The following is a 27,177-nucleotide window of genomic DNA, read 5'->3' on the forward strand; positions in this document are numbered from 1 at the left end:
CCCCCAACATCTTTTCATTTTTCAACTCATGGGATTTGTGAAACAAAAGGAAAGCTACCCAATAAATACTAGAAAGCTAAAAGTAGATTATACTTTAAGAAGGTTTGGACTTTTTTCTCTACACAGATTTGGAAATTGGTCCTCTACCACTATGAATAGGTCTTCTAAAAAAAAGAAATATTTAAAAATGTAATTGATACCAAGCTGTAATATAACCTTAGTACTTCTGAGGTTTTTTAAAGGTCATATTAGGTCTTAGCTGTTGCCCCTATATTTTAGATATAATGACAGCAGGTGGCAGCAGTGTGCCTTACTTGTGCAATACCTGTGGCAATTAACATACCTTTTTAAGATTTAAATTGATGGATCACCTTATCCAAGCCTACTCAGATTTCACCATCAGTTTTCCATGCCATGTTCATTTTCCTCAGTAGGATAGAAGTGTATTTTTGGTTCTATACAAAGTAGCTAATGTATATTCGGTGCTTAATAAATGCTTATTGATATAGAATAGGATATACATATACACAAAAAACTACACACACACACACACACACACACACACACACACACATACATTTGTGGCTGTTGTTCAGTTGTTCACTCATGTCCAACTTTTCATGATCCCATAGACCACAGCATATCCAGGTCCATCTGTCCTTCATGATCTCCCAAATCTGAGCAAGCTCATTTTCATTGCTTCCATGACATTACCCATCCATCTCATCCTCTGCCAACCCTTTCTCTTTTTTACTTCAATCTTTCTAACCATCAGTCTTTTCCCAAAGAGTCTTGCCTTCTCATTATGTGGTCAAAGTATTTAAGCTTCAGTTTTAGTATTTGTCCTTCCAATGAATAGGGTTCATTTCTTTAAGTATTGACTGATTTGACTTTCTCATTGTCCAAAAAACTCCCAGAAGCATTCTCCAGCCACAAACACTGATTTGGCATTGCACTCAGCTTTCCTTATAGTCCCATTCTCACAGCCATGTCTATATTGCCACTGGGAAAAAATTTTGACTATATGAACCTTTGTCAGCAAGGTGATGTCTCTACTTTTTAGCATGATGTCCAGATTTGCCCTAACTTTCCTTGGCTGCAGTCACTAACTGCAGTAATCTTTGAGCCAAAGAATATAAAATCTGACACTGCTTTTTTTTTTCTCTATTTGCCAGAAAGTGATGGGGCCAGATGACATGATCTTAGTTGTTTGTTTTTTTAATGTTAAGTTTTTACATTCTTCTCTTTCACTCTCATCAGGAAGCTTCTTAATTCTTCTTCACTTTCTGTCATCAGAGTAGCATATGTCATCTGTGTAACTGAGGCTGTTAATTTTTCACTTGGCAACCTTAATTCTACCTTTTGATTGATGGCATTTCACCTGATGTATTCTTCACATGTTAAATAAATAAGGGGACAATCTGCTTCTTTGTCATACTCCTTTCTTAATTTTGAACCAAATCAATTGTTCCATGTTCAATTCTAATTGCTACTTCTTGACATGCATGCAGGCTCCTCAGGAGACAAGTAAAAATGATATGGAACTCCTATCTCTATGAAAATTTGCCACAATTTACTGTGAGCCACATAGTCAAAGGCTTTAATATAGTCAATGAATACCTATTTTTCTAGAATTCACTTGCTTTCTCCATAACCCAACAAATGTGGGCAATTTGGTCTCTAGTCCCTCTGTCTTTTGCAAGCCTTCACTTTTGGTTATCCAAGGTGCAAATATCTGCAATCTAACCTGCAGAACTTTAAGCATAATCTTGCTGGTGTGTAAAATGAACATAATTGTTAGAACAAATGAACAAAGTGTTAGACACTATGAATACTCTTTGGCATTATCTTTCTTCAAGACTGGGATATAAACTGACCTTTTCCTAGCCAGTGGATGCATGTAAATGTATATACATATGTGTATATATTTGTACATATATGTATTACACCAAACTCAACTTATCAAACACTATCTTCTCTCAAAGGCCTTCTTGAATTCTCTATTTCTGTTAGTGACAGGACTAGACTTAAAAATATAATTATCTTTGTATAGTGAGAAGAGGTGCCAAATCAGTCATCAAACTCTGTTAATATTACCTCTATAATTTTTCTCATAAGACCTCCCTATGTTCCACTGCCACCACTTTAGTTCAGGCCCTCATTACATCTCATCCACAATATTCCAAAAGCTCCTGTTCGACCTTGAGTCTCCAGTCTCTTTTCCTTCTACTCTATCTTCTGAACTTGCTTCCAAATTAATCTACTACATGGTTCTGATCGTATAATGGAAATCCACTCTGAAAATACACCTAATGGTACCCCCTCCTGACCTGAATTCAAACACCTTTAGAGATAGCTGTGACATAGTAGCATAGAGCCTAGAGTTTAAATCCATCTTCAGATTTTTACTAGGTACATGACCCTAGGCAGGTCACTTAACTTTTCTCTACCTCAATTTTCTCAACTATAAAATAGGGATAATAATATCATCTCTCTCCCAGGACTATTGTGAAGATCAAATGAGAAAATATATCTATGACACTTAGCACAATGACTGGCACATAGTAAGAGCTTAATAAATGCTTGTTTCCTCCTCCTGTCCCCTTTATCAGGTCTTCTACAACCTGGCTCCAGTTTCTATTCCCAGAATTCTTATTCTATTCTTCTTTCTATGCATCCCATGCTATAACCAAATTGTACTTCTTGTCTTTGATCAAAAATATTTCATGGTTTATCAAAGGTCATATCTTTATTCAGAGTATTCCCTAAACCTAGAATAACTACTCCTTCATTCACTGCCTGTAAAAACCATCCTCCTTCTTTAAATTCCAACTCAAATGCCAACTTTTTCGTGAAAATTTTCCTAATTTCTACTTTTTCATCTAGAAGTAACCTCTCTCTTTTCTGAAACCTAATAGTACCCTTGACAAAGAATCAATGTACCACTATGAACAATTTTAGATGAAGAAATTAAGTCCATTTCTAGTCATATGAAAAAATTCTCTAAATCAATATTGATTAGAGAAATGTAAATTGAGACAACTCTGAGGTACCATTTCACACCTCTCAGATTGGCTAAGATGACAGGCAAAGATAATGATAAATGGTGGAAGAGATTCAGGAAAACTGGCACACGAATATATTGTTGGTGGAGTTGTAAACTGGTTCAATCATTCCAATGAGCAATTTGGAACTATGCCCAAAGAGCTTTAAAACTGTATATACCCTTTGACCCAGCAGTATTTCCACTGAGTCTGTATCCCAAAGAAATCATTAAAAAAAGGAAAAGAACTCACTGGTGTAAAAATCTTTGTAGCAGCCCTTTTGTAGTGGCGAAGAACTGGAAACTGAGTGGATACCCCTCAGTTGTGGAATGGCTAAATAAATTATGCTATATGAATGTTGTGGAATATTATTGTTCTATAACAAATTATAGCAGTCTGATTTCAGAGAAGCCTGGAAAGATATACATGAACTGATACAAAGTGAAGTGAGTAGAACCAAGAGAACATTATACACAGCAACAACAAGATTATGTGATGTTCATTTCTGGTGGACATGGGTTTTTTCAACAGTGAGGTGATTCAGGCTAACTTCAATAGACTTGTGATGGAGAGAGTCATCTGCATTCAGAAAGAGAATTGTAGAGATTGAAAGTGGATCACAACATAGTTTTTCACTTTTGTTTTTGTTGTTTGCTTGTTTTTTTTCTCATTTTTTCCCTTTTGATCTGATTTTTCTTGTATAGCATGATAAATGTGGAAATGGTTTAAATGTGCAATTCTTCTAAACATCTTGAATTGCTTTCTGTCTGGGGGAAGGTGGAGGTGAGGAAGAAGAGAAAAAATTTTGGAACACAAGGTCTTGCAAGGATGAATGATAAAAACTATCTTGGCATATATTTGAAAAAATAAAAAGCTATTATTATTTTTAAAAAATAGAATGCATTTCTACATTCAATGTAGAGGGAAGGAGCCATGTGTTATTTATCTTTCTATCACCTTCAGTGCCCTTATCTCACTAGGTTACTCTTCTGTTGTTCAATCATTTATTCATTGTGTACCATTCCTTGTGACTTCATGGACCCTACTATTTATGAGTTTTTTGTGACAAAGATACTGGAATGGTTTGCCATTAACTTTTCTTGTAAGGAAAACAGAGATTAAATAATTTGCTAAGGGTCATGAGTTTCTGAGGCCATATTTGAATTTGCTGACTCTAGGCTTAGCCCACTATCCACTAAGCCACCTAGCTCAGCATCTCCTTTTTATCAGATATTATACTTATAAAGACAAAAATAAAAGTCCCTTTTTTCAAAGAATTTCTCTTCTAAGAAAAACAATATGTACATAGAAAAAGTGAATAAAAACAAAACCAAAAAGTTTTAAAAAGTGAATAAGAACAAGACAATTGAAGGAGAAGAAACTAGCAACTGGGAGATTTAGAAAAGGAAGGTATTCCAGGAATAGGGGGCAGATGTAAAAAAGCAAAAGCAAAGAGACAGACAAAAGAATGTCATATATAAAGAACACAGACTAGTTTGGCAGAAATGTAGAATGTATGGAGAGTCATGTACAATAAGCCTGCCAAAGTCGTCTACAACCTGTGTATGAAAGGCCTTAAACATCAAAGAGAGGGCTTTATATATTATCCTAGAAGTGACATGGAGCTACTGGAGCATTATGAGTAAAGAAACGGTATAAATAGCCCTGTCTTTTAGGAATGAATATCAATGTGGCAGCTATGTGAAAGATGGTTTTAAGAGGGGAGATACCAGAGTTAGGTAAGCCAATTGGAGGCTACTGCAATAATCTAGACAAGAAGCAATGAGATATCTGCTTAATAAATATTTACTGAAATTAGTTAAACAAATAAATTCAAATTTGAAAAGTAGTCCAAGATGATACAATAGATAATTTTTTTTAAGAATCAAAAAATAAAAGCCATCCCTTGCCCTCTTTCTTTAATAGGAATGGCTAAATTCAATCTAATAAAAAGAGGCTGATTCAAATGTTAACCTGATTGTTCACTCTGAATTTTAATTTGTTATCAGTAACAACTTGGATATTAAACTTGACCCTTTCTTTCTCTAACTAGTAAGAGCCTTAACTGACTTATTACCAATCTAATTAAAGAAAAAGTAAGTTTGCTTTTTTAGCTCTCCCTCTCAACTCAAACCATATCTTTCCATCCTTCTTTAATAACATCTCTATGCTTTGGAAGAGTAAAATCGTATCATTTCCCCCTCACAATCAAAAGGAAGAATATTGTAACTTCACTCTCTGGGAGAGGAGTGGAAGGCTTTCAAAGCCCAGCAAAGGCAGTGTGAGGATGCTCTAAGCAGTCATCTGGTGTGAAGGTTGTCCTGATATAATCAGAAGTGAGCAGAATTAGATGAGAGAGAGCAGGTGAGAACGATCTCAAGTATGCAGGGTTGATTAGAGGTTCAAGATCAGGACTGGGGGGAGGGACATGATGGCACAAAGGTAATCAGTGCATTATATTAGAGCTATAGCAATAGCCTTGATGTCTGTCTCCAAACTATGGTGTCACATAGACTATCTGATTGCATGAAATGAAACAAGTCATCTGATCTTATTAACCTTATTAATTCATAAAAGTAGAATAAACAATCAGAATGGCTCAAATTTTCTTAATGTCCAAAACAGTTCAGTACATCAAATCCTTCAGACTCCTTGTTCACTTTGCTTCCATCTACTCAATAACACAATAGAACAATATTTTATAGAGCCTTTATTTAGTGAATATTATGATCATGTCTTTTAAAGTATTCTTCCTTGGGGCTTTCCAAATATAAATTCAAAGCTGCATGAAATGAATATATTTTGGATCAGTCCACTAACCACCCAAAGAAATCTAATGAAGCTTGCACAGAACTGCAAAATTGGTGGTTTGTCTTTGGCACTTCCCATAAAATCCTAGCATTAGCTTTAGAAACCCTATGATCTACAGATTTAGCTTCCTTATCCTGGTAATTTCATTCTGCCTTCTCTCCCACTCATTCATATTACTTATAGGTAAATAAAGGTGTTTCACTTAGCCCTTCCCAAACCTGACCAGTGCCCTGATCTTCTCTCACCACTCATTATATAGTCATCTATTCTCTATATTATCCCCTTCGAACTAGGCTTTCTCTGCCAAGCTAACATAAGAAACTAATATTCAGTAATATGCTATTGTTCCTTCCCTCTCCTTCCTCCCCTTTCCCAAAAACATGTGGATTTTCCCTTCAGCTTTCTAAAGAAAATTTCTCCTCTCCCCCCATTTGTTATAAAATCCATTTATGACTCAATTGTGGGAAACTAAGTACAGTTACAAGGAGAGAGGTATGTCACACAGCAGGCTAGCAGAAAAGATATGTCCTGGGAAGGTGGGGCCTTGTAGCATACCTTAAATCCTATCCTGAAAACAATCAACTACTTGGCTTATATGTAGAGCAACTGTTGTTTTTATGGCTCACTTGTTGACTGGTGATGGCAGTTAAAACAAAGTGTCTCCTCTGTCTATACTTCTATCATGTTCTTATCGCATTCTACATTGCATTATAATTTTCTTTATCTTAGTTCTTCTCCTAGGGTGTTTTACAAAATTTCATTTTTTTTCCTCCTTTCCTCTCCCCAAAAAGAAAAGAAAGGTTTTGTAACACATATACATAGTTAAGTAAGAGAAATTCCCTCAATGATCCTATCTAAAAATGTATGTTTCATTCCACATTTATAATCTATCACCTCTTTAACAGGACATGAGTAGAATTCTTCATTACTAGCCAGCTGACATCATGGAGTATCGAAATTTTAAAGTCTTTGGAAATTGTTTAGTTTTATAATATTGTCATCCTAAAAAGTGTTATCCTAGGCTGGTTCACTTCATTCTTTATCTGTTTTTACATAGCTTCCTAAGTTCCTCTAAAACTATCTGATCTTTTTTTTTTTTTTAAACAAAACAATAATATTCCACTACATTCATATAATTTTTTCAGCCACTTTCCAATTAATGGACAATATTCCCCTTAGTTTTCCTCTAATAAAATAAAGCTACTTCAATACAGTCAAAATCAATCAGTGAGTATTTACAGATTAGACCAATTTTTATTATGCTTTGCCTTAATTGTATTTTACAAATATTGTGGTTTTTTTTTTTTAAACAAATTGAAGATTTGTGACAACTCTGAAACAGCAAAAAAAATAAATAAAAGTAGTGTCTCTTGGGACCATTTTTCCAACAGCATGAGTTCAAATTGCATCTGTCACATTTTGGTAATTTTCACAATATTTCAGACTTTTTCATTATTATTATATCTATTATGGTGATTTGTGATCAATGACCTTTGATTGTTTTGGGGTAGCAGAACAATGCCCATAGAAGATGACTGACTTAATAGATAAATGCTGTATGTGTTCTCACTGCTCCATCTACCAATCATTCCTGTCTCTCTCCCTGACGCACAATATTGAAATTAGGTCAATTAATAACCCTATCTTTATAGATTGAAGAGAAAGAAAGATTCAACTGATGATTGTTATCTTGTTTTAACAAATTGACACAGCATTTTAATCTTCAGCTCCTTACCACCCAGATCAGTCAAAAGCCATCAACAAGTGGGCAAGACCCTCTACCAAAAAGATTAAAACTCCCTAAAGATTCAGGTGATGATTAGCATTTTTTAGCAATAGAGTACTTTTTAATTAAGGTATATACATTGTTTTTAGACATAATACTATTTCACTTAATAGACTACTGCATTATGTAAACATAACTTTTATAAGTCCTGGGAAACCAAAAAAAAAAAAAAAAAATCACGTGATTCACTTTATTGCAGTGATCTGCATGCTAACCAGCAACACCTCCAGGTATGCCTGTATGCATCCACCCCTCCTCCTCCATTAGATTTCTCTACCCAGCTCTTACACCTAGATTTAGAGCGGTATCCCTTTGTTTTATTGCTGTCAACAACATGGTGTGGGAGAGTGACAATTTAAATCCTTCTTAGAAAGGAGAAAAAAAGATGGTTCTAAGTCGTATCCTACTTGTCCGTTTAAGTTTTGTTTTGTTTTTTAAATCGGGGTGGGGGTGGGGGGAAGAAAGCTTACTTTCCAATAAAGGGGCCACAACATTTCAGGATGTGGTAATCAAAGAAAGGACTTTTGGTCTAGACAGTCACAGAGATTGCTGGTGTAGCCATAAGACAAAGATTGTTATGTCCATTCCTGTAGCAATAGTAATATTGATTTGATTTCTGTTCTGGGAATGGGAATTCTGGGAATGAGGGCAGAAAGGATGGAAGGTCACTTACTCAGCAGTTATCTCTAAGATAAGATGCTCATATTAGTGGAATTTAGCATCCAGATGAAGTATAAATAACCTGGGGCTAGGTAGCTAAAGTTGGTTAGGTGAGATTTTCTTCACTCACCTACCAAGAACAGCACAGTCCCCAGGGCTGTCACAACAGACTAAAAAATCCAGAAAATCTAATCTACTCTGGCTTCTCTGTATGACATAGCCATGCAGCAGGGGCTCGGTGCCCAAAGAATCTTAGCATTTTGGAATTGAATGAAATGATGGAAAGCATAGGGTCTAATCCCTTCATTTTATATGTAAGAAAAATGAGACACAAATGAAATATCAAGATGAAACTCAGGAAGATTGTTGCTATTGTTGATTCTTCATAACCCCATTTGGGATTGATTTTGATGACAAAGACACTGGAGTGGTTTGTCATTTCCTTCTCCAGTTCATTTGACAGATGAGGAAATAAGGCAGAGTTAAATGTCTTTTCCAAGATTACACAGACCTGAACTCAGATCTTCCTGATTCAAGGGTCAGTACTCTATCTACTATGCTACCTGCTCAATGAAAGGATTTATTCATTCCCAATCCATCTTGCAAGAGGTGATATAGTCATTTTAAGAATACATACTTTAAAATGAGGGGTTGAGGAGAGGAAGAATTGGAAAACCTGAGAATTTTTTGTTTTATTAAGGATTAAGTATTATTCAGTGGATGAAATAATCCCAACAATAAATGATGCACAAAGTATAAAATTTAAGTTACAATTAAAATCTATGTTATATTTGTCCCAATTGCTTTTCCTTGTGATCAGTAGACTAAGCTATCCATAGGAAGAAATAAGATAGAAAAAGAGACTGGATAGAACTGAATGATAGGGAAAGTAAATAAATATCAATGCACTATGATTTGGGGCTAAGGGTTATGAAGTAATTTCTAAAGTCACTTAATTTAATATATATTTCACATGCCTTTGGCTAATGTAGAAGATGCATAAAGAACGCAGTAAGGAAAATAAACACCATTTCCTACACCACCTGAAAAGACAGGATAAGCACAAAAACTAATTATCAAGAAAGATCACAAATATGACTAGCAAAAGGGTAGACAGGCTGGAGGAAGGAGTAGGGAATTAGAAAGCTGCTCCTCTATCATGGGAATTCTTCACTTGAAAATGAAAAAGTTTAGAGACATCACAATTGTGTGTTTGTTCACAGCCCTGGAAAAGCAACTGGTTTATCTAATGGATTGTTTAGAAACCTCATTAGTTTATAATCATTTGTCAACTAAATAATTGCAGTTGAATTAGTCTGCCTTTTAAAGAGAAACCAGAAAAGAGTTTTCAAGCACAGCAAATGGAATAAACACAGATTACAGTCAACACAAAGTCAGAGACAAAAAAACACTTTAACACGCTTCATTATGATAAATATGAGAGGCAGCATGTCATGATACATAAAGGTCTGGTCTGAGTTTAAAAAAAAAAAAAAAAAAGTTAAAATCCTGCCTTTAACATATTCTGGCTGGCTCCGTGACCCTGAAGTGCCAACCCCAGAACCTCAGTGCCCCAGGAAACTATTTAAAGACTTTACAGAGAATGAAATTTCTCCAAAATACCTCTCAATTCTTCTAAATGACCCTCACTGGCAGATATCTGATTTGGAGGTAATGCTAAAACAAAAAAGAAAGGCAAAGCTCAGGAAGGGTGAGAAAATCTTGAGAGAAGAGTAACAATAATTCTTATATACAGTTATTTCTTCCACATAGTGGTGGGGGGAAAAGGCATTTCCCCCAAAACCCATATAAAATTTTTTGTCTCTCCCTTCATACCAGAGAAGTATGAATTATTATGCTATTAAAAGATAAAATATGTTGATATTATACAATACCATAATATATTTTATGCATTTCTGAGTTGCTAAGCTTTTTCTGTTACAACCCGACCTCTAAAGGGCTCACACAGATACACTTGGCCCATCTGAAATGCCTAGGACAAGAGTGGCAAAAAGTCTAAAGCTACAAAGAATGATTCCCTACCTAGAAGATAATTTCCCTCTACCTATCTTTCTTGCTCACTTAAGGTAAAGAAGTGACTCTAAGTTTGAAAATGCCATTCAAAGAAATGACTTAAATTTTATTGCAGCATATATAATCTATATCAAATTGTTTATCATTTTAGGGAGGGTAGAGAGGAAGGAAGAGGGGGAAAATTTGGAACTCAAAAATATTTTTAAATGAATGTTTTTTTAATTGTCTTTACATGTAATTGGAAAAAATAAAATTCTATTTATTGCAGGATAATCAGGCATAAAAAAGAGAATACATAAGCATTTCTACAGCTACAATCAATTCTGTTTGTTTCAGTTTTGTTCATATGCCAACTGTGACAGCTGACCTCAACAAACAAAAATATTTTTCTTTCCTAAGGAAGGTAGCCTCTAGGAAAACAAAACAAAGTATAGAGGAGAAAAATAAGAGTCCAAGAATAGTGCAAAGACAAAAGGCTATTTGCCTAGATGTAAGGGGATGTTCTTTAAGTTGCTCTTACCTTCAAATAACCATTAGAATATAGATTCCTCTTTTCAAAAATGAGGTGATTTAGGCCCATTCCAATAGACCTGTGATGGAGAGAGCCATCTGCACCCAGAGAAAGGATTATGGGGACTGAGTGTGGATCACAACACAACATTTTCACCTTTTTTGTTGTTGTTTGCTTGCTTTTTATTTTCTTTCTCATTTTTTCCCCTTTTTGATCTTATTTTTCTTGAACAGCATAATAATTGTGGAAATGTGTATAAAAGAATTGCACATGTTTGACATATATTAGATTACTTGCTGCCTAGGGGAGGAAATGGGAGAATGGGAGGGAGAAAAAAATATGGGACACAAGGTTTTGTAAAGATGAATGTTGAAAACTATCTTTGCATATGTTTTGAAAATAAAAAATTTATTTAAATTGTAAAACAGGATTTATATATACATATATATATATATATTATATATAATATATGAATATAATCTCCTTGAGGGCAAGACTTTCATTTTTGTATGTGTTAATAAATAACACAGAGTGCTTAATAAATCCAGTGTGAATAAATCTTTGCTGACTAATGCTTCCATGATTTTCCTTTATGGTGATTTTGTTATCATAAAGCAGTGCCTGATTTCAACTCCTCAGAACAAAGTGCCCCTCCTGAGATAAACACGTTACTTCTAGTCTCATCACCAAGCTACTGACTCAACACTGAGAAACCACCTCCCTCAGCCTCCCCTCCCTTCTGACCAAAAGACTAGAGTGTGGAATTTTAACTTCCTCCCAAACCTTCCTGGTATTTCCACACCTCCTATTCCTCTCCAATTTTCTTTTGTGTTATCTTTCTCCATTAGAGTGTAAGTTACTTGAGGGTAGAGACTGTCTTTTTATTTGTATGCCTAACCAATGGTAAAGGCTTAATTAAATGTTTACTGAATTGGACTGAATTGTATTTTTAGAAGCATCCTAAATAGATTAAATAGGTTAGTCTTAAAGTCAGAAGACACAGATTCAAATCCTGCCTCTCACATGCTTTGTCCCCTGAATTCTTAGCCTAAGACTCTTGATATTGTTATTCAATTGTGAATGATTCTTTTTTATCCTATTTAGGGATTCTTGGTAAAGATACAATCATTTTACAGATGAAGAAACTGAGGTTAAACTGGGTTAAGTAACTTGCCCAAAGTCATACAACTACCAAATGTCTGAGAATTTGAACTCAGGTCTTTTTCACTCCAGTACTGGTACTCTATCCACTTCGTCACATAGCTGCCCCTGTAAGTCTTTAAATTCCTTCATTTCTCGCCTGATTACACCTACAGGGGACTTCTCTGACCACCATACCTCAGGATGCTCATCACTGGGTTAACCAATTTTGGCTCTCTACTTCATCACTACCTCTTTGCCTCTCTGATTAGACAATGGAGACATAAACTCCAAACCTCCCTTAAATAGAGAGCTCAGATCAGACATGTCATTTCTTATCCGTCTATGTTGCTTTGGGAATTCTCTGCTGAACTTCTCTACTATTCCCCTCTCCCACTCCTCAGGTCTGTTACTTTCTCCTCAGTCCAAGCTTTTCTGTTTCCTTTTGTATATTGTCTTCCCCCATTATGGAAACTCCTTGAGGACAGAAACTGTATTTTTGTTTTTGTTGCTTTGTTTTTGTTGCTGGATTTAGCACTGTGCCTAGCACATAATCAAGTACTTAAATGTATTTATTACTTGACAAACTATCTGCATCAACTCGTAGGAACTTTTACTACACCTGATTTTCCTAAAGCAATGGGAATCACTGAACAAAAAAACAAAAACCTCACAACCAACATGATTTTGTTGGTTTTACAAAAAGTACAATCTCAGGATGAAGGCCATTATAGCTAAATTGCATTATTATGCACATATATTGTTATAATAACTCCCATTTGGTAGGATATATTAAAGTACTATATTTTTTTCAATCAACTGAGCTATTTGTTTTCTGTACTCTGAGAAAAAGTGAGGGAAATAGCTTCTTATGGGCATGTTTCATCTTCCAGTTCTCATTTGCTAACCTGAAGCTGGAACTTTATGAAATCATAAGTCACCATACTACAATAACTACAAACTATGATAGAATGTTATTAGAATGGTTTGGTGGTACGGTTTTCCACCAAATGCAGCAATTCATATAGCGAATTCTTCAGAGAGATTTTCAGCATGGTAAAATGTCTAATCAAAAAAATAAAAAACAAAATTATCCTGGGATTGACATAACCATAGAAACCTTTCTATAAATGCATTGTTCAAGCCTTTTAAAACAAGTATCCTGACATCTTTAGCCTAATTTTATTTAGCAAGCAGTCTGTTTCAAGCCTTAAAGCAGAGGCTCATTTCTAGGAAATGAGATTACACTAAAGACCTGCAGTTAGAAAATAGGGTGCAAGCAGGTTCCATAAAAATGGATTGTCAGAGTCTAAGATACACATGTACAAAGGAATAAGCATTTATTAAGCACCTATTATGTTTCAGGCATTGTGGTAAATGCCTTACATTTATTCATAAATGGTTATAAGCATTATAAAGAATAATGTCTTTTTTTTCCTAATGATAGGACAGCTGGATCACACAAATGAGGGATATTATTAGAGAGACACAAAAATGAATTTATCAGGGCAAGAACTATATTAATAAATTAGGATTTCTTGACAGATCATTCATTAATTATTCATGACTTTCAGGAAATGACTGCATGTACATCAGTTTCTACTAGTATTCCTAACAGCTGTCATTTATATAGATAGCACTTTTAGGTATAAAGAACTTTACATACATTATCTCATTTGATAATAACTTTGAGATCTATTGAGATCTACAAGTCTTATAATCCCTATTTTACAGATAAGAGTCTATTATTATCATTTCATTAGGGTTGGCGATCATCCCCAAGGAGGGACAGATGAACTTCAATAAATAAATTTATAAATGAAGAAGCAGAATTATTCCAGAAATACAGAAATTCCTGAATAATGCCTAATATTTACTTTAATTTTACCTGAGGGGACCATTCAACAGCCTTTTACATAGTTATTTTAATATAATGCTCCTATTCACCCACTTCACTTAGCCTATATGACAAAGACATATGCAAAATACCTTCATGGAAGTTATAAAATTACTAAAATGCAGATTTACTAATTAAATACTGTACCATGATAACAAACAAAATTATAAAATGAAAGATAAAGTTAATGATGAAACACATAGTACTGTACAGTAAATTAACATAGGTGTGCAGCATGTTGCCTCTTCCCCACCCACTGTAGCTAGCCTTTATTGCTTCTTGACTGAAAAACTTCTTTTGTGGAGCTATCAAGAGATATTTGGACCATGATTCTCTTTTTCCACTTCATATATCTGATAATACCAAATAATATTATCTTTCAGAATTCTTTACTTAAAGTTGAATTTGTGTAATGAGAATTTACATAAAGCAAGAACTGTTTGTTTAGTGCCTTAAGCCTTCCTAAAACATTTCATAATGTTATTTTATTTGAGCCTCACAACAGGTGAGGTAGGTATCATTATTATCTTCCATTTTAGAGAGGAGGACCTGACTGAGAAAGATTAAGTGAGTTACCCAAGGTCACACAGCTAGTGTCTATAACTTTTAAGTTCTTGTTGACTAATAGTTACCTGAACTCAAGTCTTTCTCATTCCCAGCCCAACACTCAGCTGTCTATGTGGATGAATACAGCAACATGATCTTGTATCATGTGTCACAAAAGGTTAAGAAATGTGTCCAAGAGATGGAGATAAACATGTTTCAATGGCCTTGGAACACAATGAAAACATATGGGCCAAAGCCAAATCTGAAAAAAAAGAAAAATGGATTGTTTATCAAATATCCAATGGGATAAAAGTATAGTTTCATGTTGAAAAAATCAAGGATATATGGGGAAAATCTTATAAACTCAAAGCTAAATTGAAGAAAATAAATTATCATAATAAAAGGATGACACATTGCATACCAGAAGATATAGAAAAGTATAAGAAAGTTAGAGATGTAGGAAGTTATAAGCACAAATAATAGGCTTTAGATACTGTATAAATAAATCAATAAATTTAGCTATTTTACTCTGTCACATTGATCAGAAAATGCAAATTAAGATGACTGAAGTACAACTTTACAACTCTCAGATTGGCTAAGATGACAGGAAAAGATAATGATAAATGTTAGAGGGGATATGGAAAACTGGGACACTAATACATTGTTGGTAGAGTTGTAAATTGGTCCAACCATTCTGAAGAGCAATTTGGAACTATGCCCAAAGGATTATCAAATTATGCGTACTCTTTGATCCAGCAGTATTTCTATTGAGTCTCTATTCCAAAGAGATCCTAAAGGAGGGAAAGGGACTCACATGTGCAAAAATGTTTGTAGCAGCCCTTTTTGTAGTGGCAAGGAACTAGAAACTGAGTGGATGCCCATCAGGTAAGGAATGGCTAAAAAAAGTTATGGTATATGAATGTAATGGAATATTATTGTTCTATAAGAAGTGATCAGTAGGCTGATTTCAGAAAGGCCAAGACTTATATGAACTGATGCTAAGTGAAGTAAATAGAACCAAAAGAACATTGTACACAGCAATAACAAGATTATGTGATAATCAACTGGACTTGGCTCTTTTCAATAATGAGATGATTCAGAGCAATTCTAATAGACTTGTGATGGAGAGTCATGTGCATCCATAAATAGGACCGTAGGGACTGAACATGGATCACAACATAATATTTTCACCTTTTTTGTTGTTTGCTTCTTTTTTCTTTTTCTTTCTTCCTTCATTTAATCATTTTTATTAAAGCTTTTTGTTTTCAAAACACATGCATGGATAATTTTTCAACACTGACCCTTGCAAAATCTTGTGTTCCAATTCCCCCCCCTTTGCTCTCCCTCCTCCCCTAGATGGCAAGTAATCCAATATATGTTAAACATGTTAAAAATATGTGTTAAATCCAATATATGCATACTTACTCATATAATTATCTTGCTGCACAAGCAGAATTAGATCAAAAAGAAAAAAATGAGAAAGAAAATAAAATGCAAGCAAACAACAACAAAAAGAGTGAAAATGCTATGTTGTGATTCACCCTCAGTACCCACAGTCCTCTCTCTGGGTATAGATGGTTCTCTTCATCCCAAGATCATTGGAACTGGCCTAAATCATCTCATTGCCGAAATGTTTCTTTTTTTTCTTCTTGATCTGATTTTTCTTGTGCAGGATAATAAATGTGAAAATAAGTATAGGAGAATTGAACATGTTTAACATATATTGGATTACTTGCTTTCTAGGGAAGGGATTGGGGGGACACAAGATTTTGCAAGGGTAAATGTTGAAAACTATTTTTGCATATGTTTTGAAAATAAAAAGCTATTATTTTTTAGAAAAGAAAATAATTTCAGGCCAAAATACAATTATAATACGTAATAATGTAATAGACTATGAACATAAGCAACAAATATAATTTAAAAGATAAGAATCACTAGGTCAGGGTTACTCAGCAAAGGTTTCTTGGAAGATGTGAATCTTAAGTTGGACCTGATCTCCAAGGAAATATAGGGTTCTAGGAAGGAGGAAAGTAACACATATTAGGAAAAAAAAGATCATGGTCATAAGACAAAGACAAGCTTAATTAAGGGATATGGAAAAAGATTTGAACCAGAATGTCTTGCCAACATTCAACCAACGCTCTCACTTTTAGGAACTCATTCTAGTCTTGATGTTATCAATATGCAACTTTCTAGACATTTAGGGTAGACTAATCCCCCCATGTTTTGGCCTGTGCAGTCTTATGCCTTCATGAACACCAAGAAACAAAAAAGTTGCATTTACTATGAATTGTGGATCTTATTAAACTTAAGTTCCTTTGTTGTTATTCAGTCATTTTAGTTGTTTCCAATTCTTTGTGACCTATTTGAGGTTTTCTTGGCAAAGATACTATAGTAGTTGATCATTTCCTTCTCCAGCTCATTTTATAGATGAAGAAAGGAGGTAAACAGGATTAAGTGACTTGCTTAGGATGTCACATAGCTATTGTTTGAGGTACATTTGAATTCGTCTTCCTGATTCCAGGCCTGGTGCTCTATCCACTGTGGCATCTAGCTGCCCAAGCTCTTTTGGACTGCATCCTTTTGGTGAATGGCACAATCACAGTGCTATAAAACAGCACCCATGAGCAAAGGAAAGGAAAGAAAATTCCCAACAATGCTTAAGGCATATTAAAACACATTTAGATTGGCTATACCCACTCTGCACCAGGTAAAACTGTGAGTTCTTCACCTCAGAAAATAGCTCCTCACCACACTCTTTTAATAGGCAGCTAGTTGGTGCAATGAATAAGATATCAGGCTCAGTCAGGAAGAGTCTGTAAGACTCCTCTCATTTCCATCTGAAGCTTCTGAAGATTATTTGGATACTGAGGTCCTTTCACAAGCTAAACTGCAAAGCAAAACAGTTTTTGCTTTTCCAACAGGAAGATAACAGATATAGGAGATTGTTTCAACTCATAGTCAAGTGGTCTTTAATGCTATAATGGCAGAAAAATTGTAATGTGTCTTCTTTAGGGTAATTTCCATGGGAAAAAAATCATATGCTATCTATGATGGCTATAGGGAATCGAATGGAAGGAGAGGCAATAGTCTGAGAAGGTATTGCTCCTCCTATGCTCAGGTTCCAGGGATTTCTCCACTGAAATCTAAAAAGTGGTAGTAGTCAAACCAATCAGTGACAGTTGGATGCTAGTATTGGTGGTAGAGATGTCAGATGCCTTCTATACAAGGTTTGCTCCCCTCTATATTTACTAGGGACCAGCTTATTGGTAGGACTACTGATCAAGGGGACATACAATATTCCACAAAATTTCAATTCCAGTACCTTTAATACAAAGAAAAGTTAGGTAACACAATGAATAGAGCACTAGCTTGGAGTCAAGAAGAAACAAGTTCAAATCTACCTTTAGATTCTTATTAGCTGTGTGACCTTGGGCAAGTCATTTAGTCCTGTTTGCTTCAGCTTCCTTCATCTATAAAAATTAGCTAGAGAAAAAAATGGCAAGCCAATATAGTCTCTTTGCCCAGAAATTCCAAAAAATGGATCCACATAGTCAGACACAACTGAATAACATCTTTAATAGAAAGATGCAAGAATCTTGAGCTGTTAAGTCTTTATCAGAAAAGTCAAGGAAAAAAACTTGATTCTTCCTCTTGGCTTACCATTAAAGTGCTCTGAACATCTCCATATTGTACGTCCTTCAAGGGAGGACACCACAGAAGGCAGACAGATTTATCCTGAATATTCTAAGGAACTAAGGGACGTTGGTTGCTGTTTATATGTTAACTCTAATATTACCCCATTACCCCATAGCTGCTTTAGTGTTTCAGGGTCTGCCTCTCTTTCTAGATAAATAAACAAGAGTTCAATCCTCATGTGTCAAAATATCTTTTTTTTAAATTACTTGATTGTTTACTTTCCCCTGATTTCTTTTTACTATTCAGAATAATAAAGGGAGCCATTACATCAATGTCAAAAACTCTTGATAAAATCTGATTAAACAAATTACAGCTTTTATTGAATGAAATTTTTAATTCAGTAAAACATTTGGATGTTTTCATGCACAATACTTTTCTATATGGAAGGCTAAAGAAATTAAGGAGTTTGTCCAAGCTGAGTGACTTTAGGCAAAACACTTCCCTTCTCTGAGTCTTAAGGAAGATGATGGAACAAATTATTCCTATAGGCAAGAGTATGTTAGTAGTAGTGATAATAATAATAATAACAATTAATACAATAGTACAAGCACTGTCCTAAGCACTTTACAATTATCAATTTATTTTGCCATCACAACAACTAGAGGGGGCAATAAATGCCATTATCCCCATTTTACAGATGAAGAAAGTGAGATGGACATCAATGCCCAATGTCACACAGCTAATAAGTATCTAAGGTTGGATTTTTATCTGTGTGAAAAGTATTTTGCAGCAGTGTTCATATAGTTCCCGAGTCCCAAATATTTTATATTATCTACAGTTATTTTAATTGAATTTCAAAAATTTTTATCAATATTCATTAGTTTTCTTTCTCTGTTTTTGCTCTTTCTGGTTGAAGTATCAGTTCCATTTTTATGTATAATTAATTTAGTAGAATTGTCTTTTTATTATATTGACTTGACCTACCCATGAGCCACTAATGTTTTTCCAATTGTTCAGAACAGGTTTTATTTGTGTGAAAACTCCCAGTATTCCATCAACTGAGGCAACTAGCTGCTCCAAGAAATAAATAGTAAATGTTTAACAATTGGCTCTTTTAAGTTTAATTTGCATTAACAAAACTTTCTCCATTACTTTCTTAATTCTAGAAAATCAATAAAACAAATCAAATTGTGATGTGGAACATTTGCCAATTTCAAAGGAATAAATACTCACACTGAAAATTTAACAATTAGTTTTTAGAACAGGTGTAAACTGGCTCCAGCAACCTCTGCTAAAAATCCCTTACAATTCTAACAGTATAATTATAGAAAGATAGTGAGGCACAGTAGAAAGAGTGCGGGGTGTGGAGTCAAGAAATCTGCTTCCAACACTTGATAGTTATATGATTTAATCTATACCTCAGTTTTCCCAGCTGTAAAATATGAATAATAATAATAATATCTGTAGTGCGGCAGCAAGGCATACTCTGTCAACAAGTGTTCATTAGTCATCAAGCATTAAGGTAAATACTACAGGTACAAACAAGGCAGACAAGAGTTTCTGCTTTCAAGGATCCCACAGTCTAAACAGGGAGCCACCATTCAAATAACTAAGTAGTAATAAACTAAGATACGTGCAGAATGAGTTGTATATCATCTACCAAGAAAACACAGAGAGTTATCCTCAGAGTAAGGAATTCCTCAGTTCAAATCATGTCTGATACTACTGCCTATGTGATTGTGGGTAGGTCACTTTACCTCTTAGTACCACATGTAATTTTTTCAAACTGTATTTTTTTATTAATTTTTATAATTATAACTTTTTTTGACAGCACATATGCATAGGTAATATTTTTTACAACATTATCCCTTGTACTCCCTTCTGTTGCAAATTTTTCCCCTCCTTCCCCCCACCCCCTCCCCTAGATGGCAGGCATTCCCATACATATTAAATATCTTATAGTATATCCTAGGTACAACAATATTTGTTGTTGTTGTTGCAAAGGAAGAATTGTATTCTGAAGGTAAAAATAATCTGGGAAGAAAAACAACAACAACAAAAATGCTCACAGTTTACACTCATTTCCCAGTGTTTCTTCTCTGGGTGTAGCTGATTCTGTCCATCATTGATCAACTGGAACTGAATTAACTCTTCTCTATGCTGAAGATATCCACTTCCATCAGAATACATCCTCATACAGTATCATTGTTGAAGTGTATAATGATCTCCTGGTTCTGCTGGTTTCAAACTGTATTTCGAAGAACAAATGCACTGAATGCATAAGATTTCTCAGAAGGAGAAATCCCTATATACTTGAAAGCACTAATCCAGACCAACACACACATCTCACTACATTACTGTAAGGCTCAAATAAGTTAATTAACCTAAGTAATACATTGCAGACTTTGAAATACTTTACAGATGTCTACCATTATGATTCTGCAAATGCTATATGAAGGAAAATATTCCCTGCAGATCATCATAACTTTGAAGTATTAAAGATATATTGAGTATTTACTTTAGGGCCAAGCCAGGGCTATTTCTTTTCTCATTCTTGAATCTTTCTTCTATACCCAGCACCCAGCCCTATAGAGTGCCCACATGCTGTGGCTATCTAAGAACACTTCTAATTTTATGGATAGAGCGTCAAGTCAATAAATTTATATTAAGTTCTTGCTGTGTAATAGGCACTGTGCTCAGTGCTAAACAAAGAAAAGCAAAAACTGGGTTGCTGCCTTTAAGCAAGTTATATTCTATTGAGGAGATAACAGGAAACATTATGTTTTGTTTTGTTTTGTTTTTTATCTCAACAGTACTAGATGTTTCAATTTGCATGGGGCTGAATTTATTATTTGTAGCCCAATTGAATACTGACCCTTTTCTCTAATTCATACCTGAGTACTTTCTGTTCTCCCATACAACAGGGAAACAACTCTCCCCAGCTGCACTCTAACCCATATGCTATGAGGGTTAAGGAGCAAGGAAGGCAAGAGCAAAGATCAGCAAATGCTACAAGCAAATGAGGTTTCATGGACTTTCTTTTCCAGGGAAAAAATTTGCCAACCTTGAGAAATGGATTATTCTGGCACCTCTAATTCCCCATCAGGAGCTGCAAGATGAGAGGAAAACCCAGGGATGTCATCACTGTTTCCTGGTGTTGTGGGGCAGAGGTTGTTTTGGGGAACTGTGAAAGAGGGGCAAATGTCTTTCTCCTCCAGTTTAAGACACATATAAGTCCCTGTTCCTGGGAGATTCTAGCTGGATCTCTGGAAATTGATTGAGAAACTAAAGCACAAGCCTTGTCCTTGATCAGCAATAACAGAGCCAGATGAATGGCCTAATTACGCAATCATACCACCACTAAGCTAAGTTTTTTAAATGTTCTTGAATGATGCTGAAATAATGTGACTACTTGGCTATTTTTAAAACAACCCTGACACAGTCTAAATTTTTTTTAAGTCAAGCATTATTTCTTGAACCAAGTGGCAAGGGCTATATTAGGCACCAGGAGGAATTTAAAAAAACAGAGAATATGGTTTCTGTCCTTAAGTGGCTTCCAATCTCTTTCCAAAGAGAAAACTCAAAGTGAAGACATAATCAATGCAGTAACAGACAAACTGTATATGGGAATTCAGAGAAGGCAGGCTTTCATCATAGGTCAGAATTATCTGAGATGGCTTATGGACAATAAGATTTATATAGGTAGAGGAGATGGGAAAGTGCATTCCTGGCTGGAGAAGAAGAATGAACAAAAGCATAGAAGTAGAATAATAACAAAAATAAATTATAAAACATATAATGGTTACAGAGTGCTTGTCAGGCATTTTCTAATTTTAGCTTAAATGAGGCACATAGGATAAATATTATCTTCATTTTACTGAGTTAGGAAGGTCAATCTTCTAGAAAGTGGCAGAAATTCAAAGATAGATCTTTGGACTCTAAAATCATGAGATCACAGATATAGGGAGCTTTTGAAAACACCTAACTCAAGATTCTCAATTTCCTCCAATTTCCAGAAATTATAAAGCTGACCCAAGCTCACACAGATAGGTAATAATCACCAAGATTTGGACACAGGACTCCAGATTTTAAATATCATGTTCTTTCCCTTTCATAATGCTGCTTCTTTCTCTATACATTGAGAGGATGTTTGCTCTTTTCTATTGTATCCCCACTACCTCAAAAAAAAAAAAAAAACAAGCATAATTTGTCTGACTAAAGTGATGACAGCCACTTAGAGCAGAATACGAATGTGAGAAATAACCATGGATAGATAGGGAAAGAGCTAGATAATGGAGGAGCTTTAAAACCAGCCTAGAATGGGAAAGGCAAGGTATGGAATGCTTCTATGGGATGACATTTCTCAACCCCAAAGACATAGTCTCTCCTTTGTCTCATTCTCTGTGGATTAACCTTTGAAACAGTAAAATAAATAATTATAGAACCACAGAATCCTGGGCTTTAGAAGGGAAAATAACAAGTCACAATCTACATTTCCTCCTCTGAGAGCTCCACTTTCAGTGTATTGAGATAGTTCAATATATCTCACTGATATGGAATGGATAGAATGCGGGAGAGTTGCAAAGCCTCTGGACCTCTTCAAATTTTGTCTCTAACATAAACCAGTTGACTGACCACAGGCAAATAATTTAACTCCTCTGAGCCTGTTTCTTCCACCATAAAACAGATATCATAAAATCCAACCCAGAAGGCTCTTGTGAAGCTCAAATAACTACTTATTTTTGTAACCTATCCATACCTGTTCACTCTGGATGGGTTTTTTTTTTCCATAAACCCTTCATAAAGGACTTCTTTCAAGTATTAGGGATCCTACAGTTATTTCTTTCTGTGAATAACATTGCCCTGGTTACATCATATTCCAGAATATGAGATCTCAAGTTAAGCCAAAGAGATTGCCCAAATGTAAAAATCAATTGGATAAAAACATAGATCACACAGGTTGTGACACACAGTTTAAAAGAACATTAATGTTCTCCGAGTGATGTTTCATAGCTGCAAATCACAGAACATTACAGTCTCCCAAGAATCAAAACTACAGATCATCAAAAGGATATTGGAAGGATGCACAGTAAGAATAAATAAGTTATCAGTGATACTTGCTCATGATAAGTTATATGAAAGTCATCATAAAAGACTTGTGTTTAAAAAGTTGGTGCACAAATCATATACTAAAAATTAAGTCTTCTCATATGCCCTCCAGTAGTGCTTCCAAATTTGTTCCTCCACTTAAACCTCCAACACCCACACTACTGCAACACATCCCCTCCTAGCAGATTACTTTTCCTCCTACAATACTGAGGAAATTAAGACCATCCATCATGAGTAGGCTCATCTCCTTCCCTTAAAACCTCTCTATTTTATCATCCCTCTTTCTTTCCTTCTCTGGTTTCAAAAGATAAGCTGTACCTTTATCTTCCTGAACAAATCTATCTGTGCCCTTCAAACTAACCTACTCTTCTTTAACAGGAGTTTATCCCATCAATCATTCCTTTTTCATCTTTCTCTGTCTACTAGTTCCTTTCCACCATCTATCAGCTCTTTTTCCTCACCCACAAACATGAGCACATTTGTAGTTTCTCTATCCTTCACTGCAATATACCATTCCTTCAAACTATTATCCTCTCTCCTCTTTTTTTTTTTTTTTACTGCCAAGCTCCTATTCACTGACATTTAATGTCATTATCTTACTATTTTTCATTCCTCAATTATCACTTCCCAAAATCATTCCCAACATATGTGATCTGCATTCCGACCATCCTCCAACTTCTAAGGACTCTGTACTCTTCCCTTGAGACCCTGCCCTATGATAAAGCTTCGCCCTTTATTGCTAAGAACCAAACTTCAGTGACATTTCTTGAACATTACCACATGAGCCCCTCATATATAAACTCTCTCATCCCTTTCTAGGTCATTTAAGATATTATCTTCCCCTATTAAAATATAAGCTTCTTGAAGTCAGGAAATTTCTTGCTTGTTGAATTTGTTACCAGGTGCTTAATATGGCATTTGACACATGGCACTTAATAAATGCTAAATATCTGAAGATACTCTAAAAATTGCATGATATTTTGATATTTTATGATGCAGAGGTTGTTCATCTCCATGTCCATGAACTTTAAAAAATGTAGCATTTTGACAAATATTTCAATATAATTGGTTTCCTTTGTAATCCAATGCATTTTATTCAATGTGCATAAAGATATCAGTCTTAGAAGGAGTCCACGTATTTATGTCCAAGATATAAAAAAAAAAGTTTAAGGGGTCCCTATGAATCTAACCTCTTTGCTTTTTTTGTTTTAAATTAATCTATTTAATTTTCAGTTTCCAATTCTCTTCCTCTCCCTCTCTCTGCCACCCACTGAGAAGCCAAGAAAAATAAAACCCATTTATAAATATGTACAGTCATACAAAGCAAATTGCCACATTAGCTACATTCTACTAAGAGAAAGGTGAGGGGGAAAAAGACAGGAGGGAAGAGAAGGGAAAGAAGAGAAGAAGACAGAGAGAAGAAGAGGAAGGGAGAGAGAAAGAGAGAGAGAGAGGGAGGAAGAGGGAGGGAAGAAGGGAAAAGAAAGGGAAAAGGAAGGGAGGACAAGGAGGGAAGGACAGGAAGGGAGAGAGGGAGGAAGGAAGAAAGGAAGGAAGGAAGGAAGGAAGGAAGGAAGGAAGGAAGGAAGGAAGGAAGGAAGGAAGGAAGGAAGGAAGGAAGGAAGGAAGGAAGGAAGGAAGGAAGGAAGGAAGGAAGGAAGGAAGGAAGGAAGGAAGGAAGGAAGGAAGGGAAGGAGAGAGGGAAGGAAGAGAGGGAGAGAAGGGAGGAAAAGGAATAAAATAAAGCAATAAAATAAAAGTTACCTATGAGGTAAGAGGTAACTCTGGGTCTCAAAGGCTCTCCCAGTAAAATTCAACTTGTGATGAAGTCCTTCCTTTCCTACAGAAAGATTTTAAGTACAGGTTTGACACCAGAATGCACCTCAATATTGCAATGACCAATAAGTGCCAATAAGCTCATCACCAGTAGACTGGCTCCCAAATAATGACATTTTTTTTCTCCTTTGGCCACAGCAACTTAAAAAGATTGTCTAAAACATAGAAAGGTTTCAGTTCATTGCTTTCATAGAAAGAATGTCTTTGCTGATGAATTCATGATCTTTTGAAGTACTATGCTATGAATGTTGCATGTGATTCGCCATCCCTATCCCCTGCTTTCACATCCCAGCAATACAATTAACAAAAGTCAAATATGTGACAGCTTCTGTGAAATTTATTTGAAAATTTTTTGAATGCCAAATTTAATCTTGTTTTCCTCCTTGTTATTCCCTTTATTCACTGTTGCTTAAATGTTAGCTCTAGCAATGAAAATCACCTTCTCTCCTCTAAATCTGTAAAATCATAAAGCTCTTGACAACTAAATGTATTCTCAACACTGTATTCCACCATGGAAACAAAACACCAATTGCATTCAAAAGACTTGTTGGAGCTCTCTTCACAATCTGGACTCACTTGTAACAATACCAATCTTTTATTCTTACACAGTATTCTTTTCAGATTAGTTTGGGAGGTCTTAGCTCACTTTCAAACAATTTTTTCCATTAACTGGCAAGAGTTCCCAAAGTACTCCACCCCCTCCATATCCTTCCTGAGCTGGGTCACTTAAAAATAACTACCCACTGAAAAAAAAAAAAAAAGAAAAAAAAGGGGGAGTTCAGGAAATTATTTTAATGGAAAAAATCATTGGCCAAACTAGTTGCCAGTAGATGGAAAGATATCCCAGGACTGTCCTCAAAGGAATTCCAAATTAGAAACTGTATCCATTACTGATAGCACCAACTTATTCTTCATTTCCTATATTATTTCCCTATCATACCTTGTCTGTGATATAAATGGATAGTTTTCAACAGAACACATCCCATTTGGAGAAGAGGATACTTTACTTCTCCTTGTATAATACAATGGAGATTACAACCTCTTCTTATTTATGCACACAACATAACGTTATACTTTCTTAATTGTTCATGTTTCACATTAGAGTTGTTTCCCAAAGGGGAATTATGTCTAACAGATATATTAAAGCTTTTTTTGTATCAGTAATAACTCATAAGGAAAAAATGAGGGGAAATAAATTATTTTATTAAGCACTTCTTATGTGACAGGCATTGTGATCCTCAATCACCTGGGAAGCACGCACTGTTATTATTCACATTTTACAATGGAGAAAACTATGGCTTAAGTGACAGGCTCAGAGTCATAGTATCTGAGGCCAGATTTGAACTAAGATCTTCCTGCCTCCTGCCAGTGATTTATCAATTGTACTACCTATCATACAATATATGCATGATGCTTAAGACCAAAAGGAATTAATTTCTTGGTAATATACCTAACGTTAGCAACTGGCCATAAAAACTTTTAGCTCCAAAATATTTCTTTGGGTTAATGAAAATTTTTGAACCTATTTTATCTCAAGAAAATAAAAATCTTTACAGCTAATTTTATTAAAAATAGGGCCATATCAAAAAGGAAGACTATAAAATCTATCCAGCTAATAATTAAAGAATAGGAGAGAAATCCATCTGTGTAGTGGCTTAGGTACAATACTATCTGGAGTCACAGGATTGGATAAGATGGTTTATGTTCAGTCCAACTACATAAGTGGTTTATTAATTTTTTTAAAAATCCTTTCTCCTTCATCCCCCAAGTCTGTCACAAAATCTCTTAATTCCTATTTCAAGTTTTGTGTTGTTTTTTTTTTTTTTTATTCTTGTCATCTCCCTAATTTAGGTCCTCGGCACTTCATTTCTGGAGTACTATTCCAACTATTGTTCAGTAACTGGTTTCCTCATTTTCATAGTTTCTCACAATTTGATCACTGCTTCCAGATTCAATATCTATGTTATATTAGTCCTCTATTCAAGAACTCCCAGTGACTCCCTACTGCTTACAGTGTAGTGTCCAAATTTTTCAGTTAGGGATTCGTGACCCTCCACAATTCAGATCCACCATTTTATCTCCTACTACTATCCCAAACTCTGTTTCTACTCTAAGTAACCTGATCTCTCATCTTTAAAATACTTCCTACTCATCCCCAACTCCA

The 27,177-nt window shown here is 35.1% G+C and overlaps 1 protein-coding gene across 4 annotated transcripts in view; it reads right to left on the reverse strand.

Moving 5' to 3' along the window:
* Positions 1 to 27,177, reverse strand: part of RASGRF2 (Ras protein specific guanine nucleotide releasing factor 2) — a 321,033-nt gene that overhangs the window by 254,937 nt on the left and 38,919 nt on the right. The gene's annotated exons all lie outside the window — the stretch shown is intronic.

The sequence above is a fragment of the Sminthopsis crassicaudata genome, chromosome 1, assembly GCF_048593235.1.
Source record: "Sminthopsis crassicaudata isolate SCR6 chromosome 1, ASM4859323v1, whole genome shotgun sequence".
Lineage (NCBI taxonomy): Eukaryota > Metazoa > Chordata > Mammalia > Dasyuromorphia > Dasyuridae > Sminthopsis > Sminthopsis crassicaudata.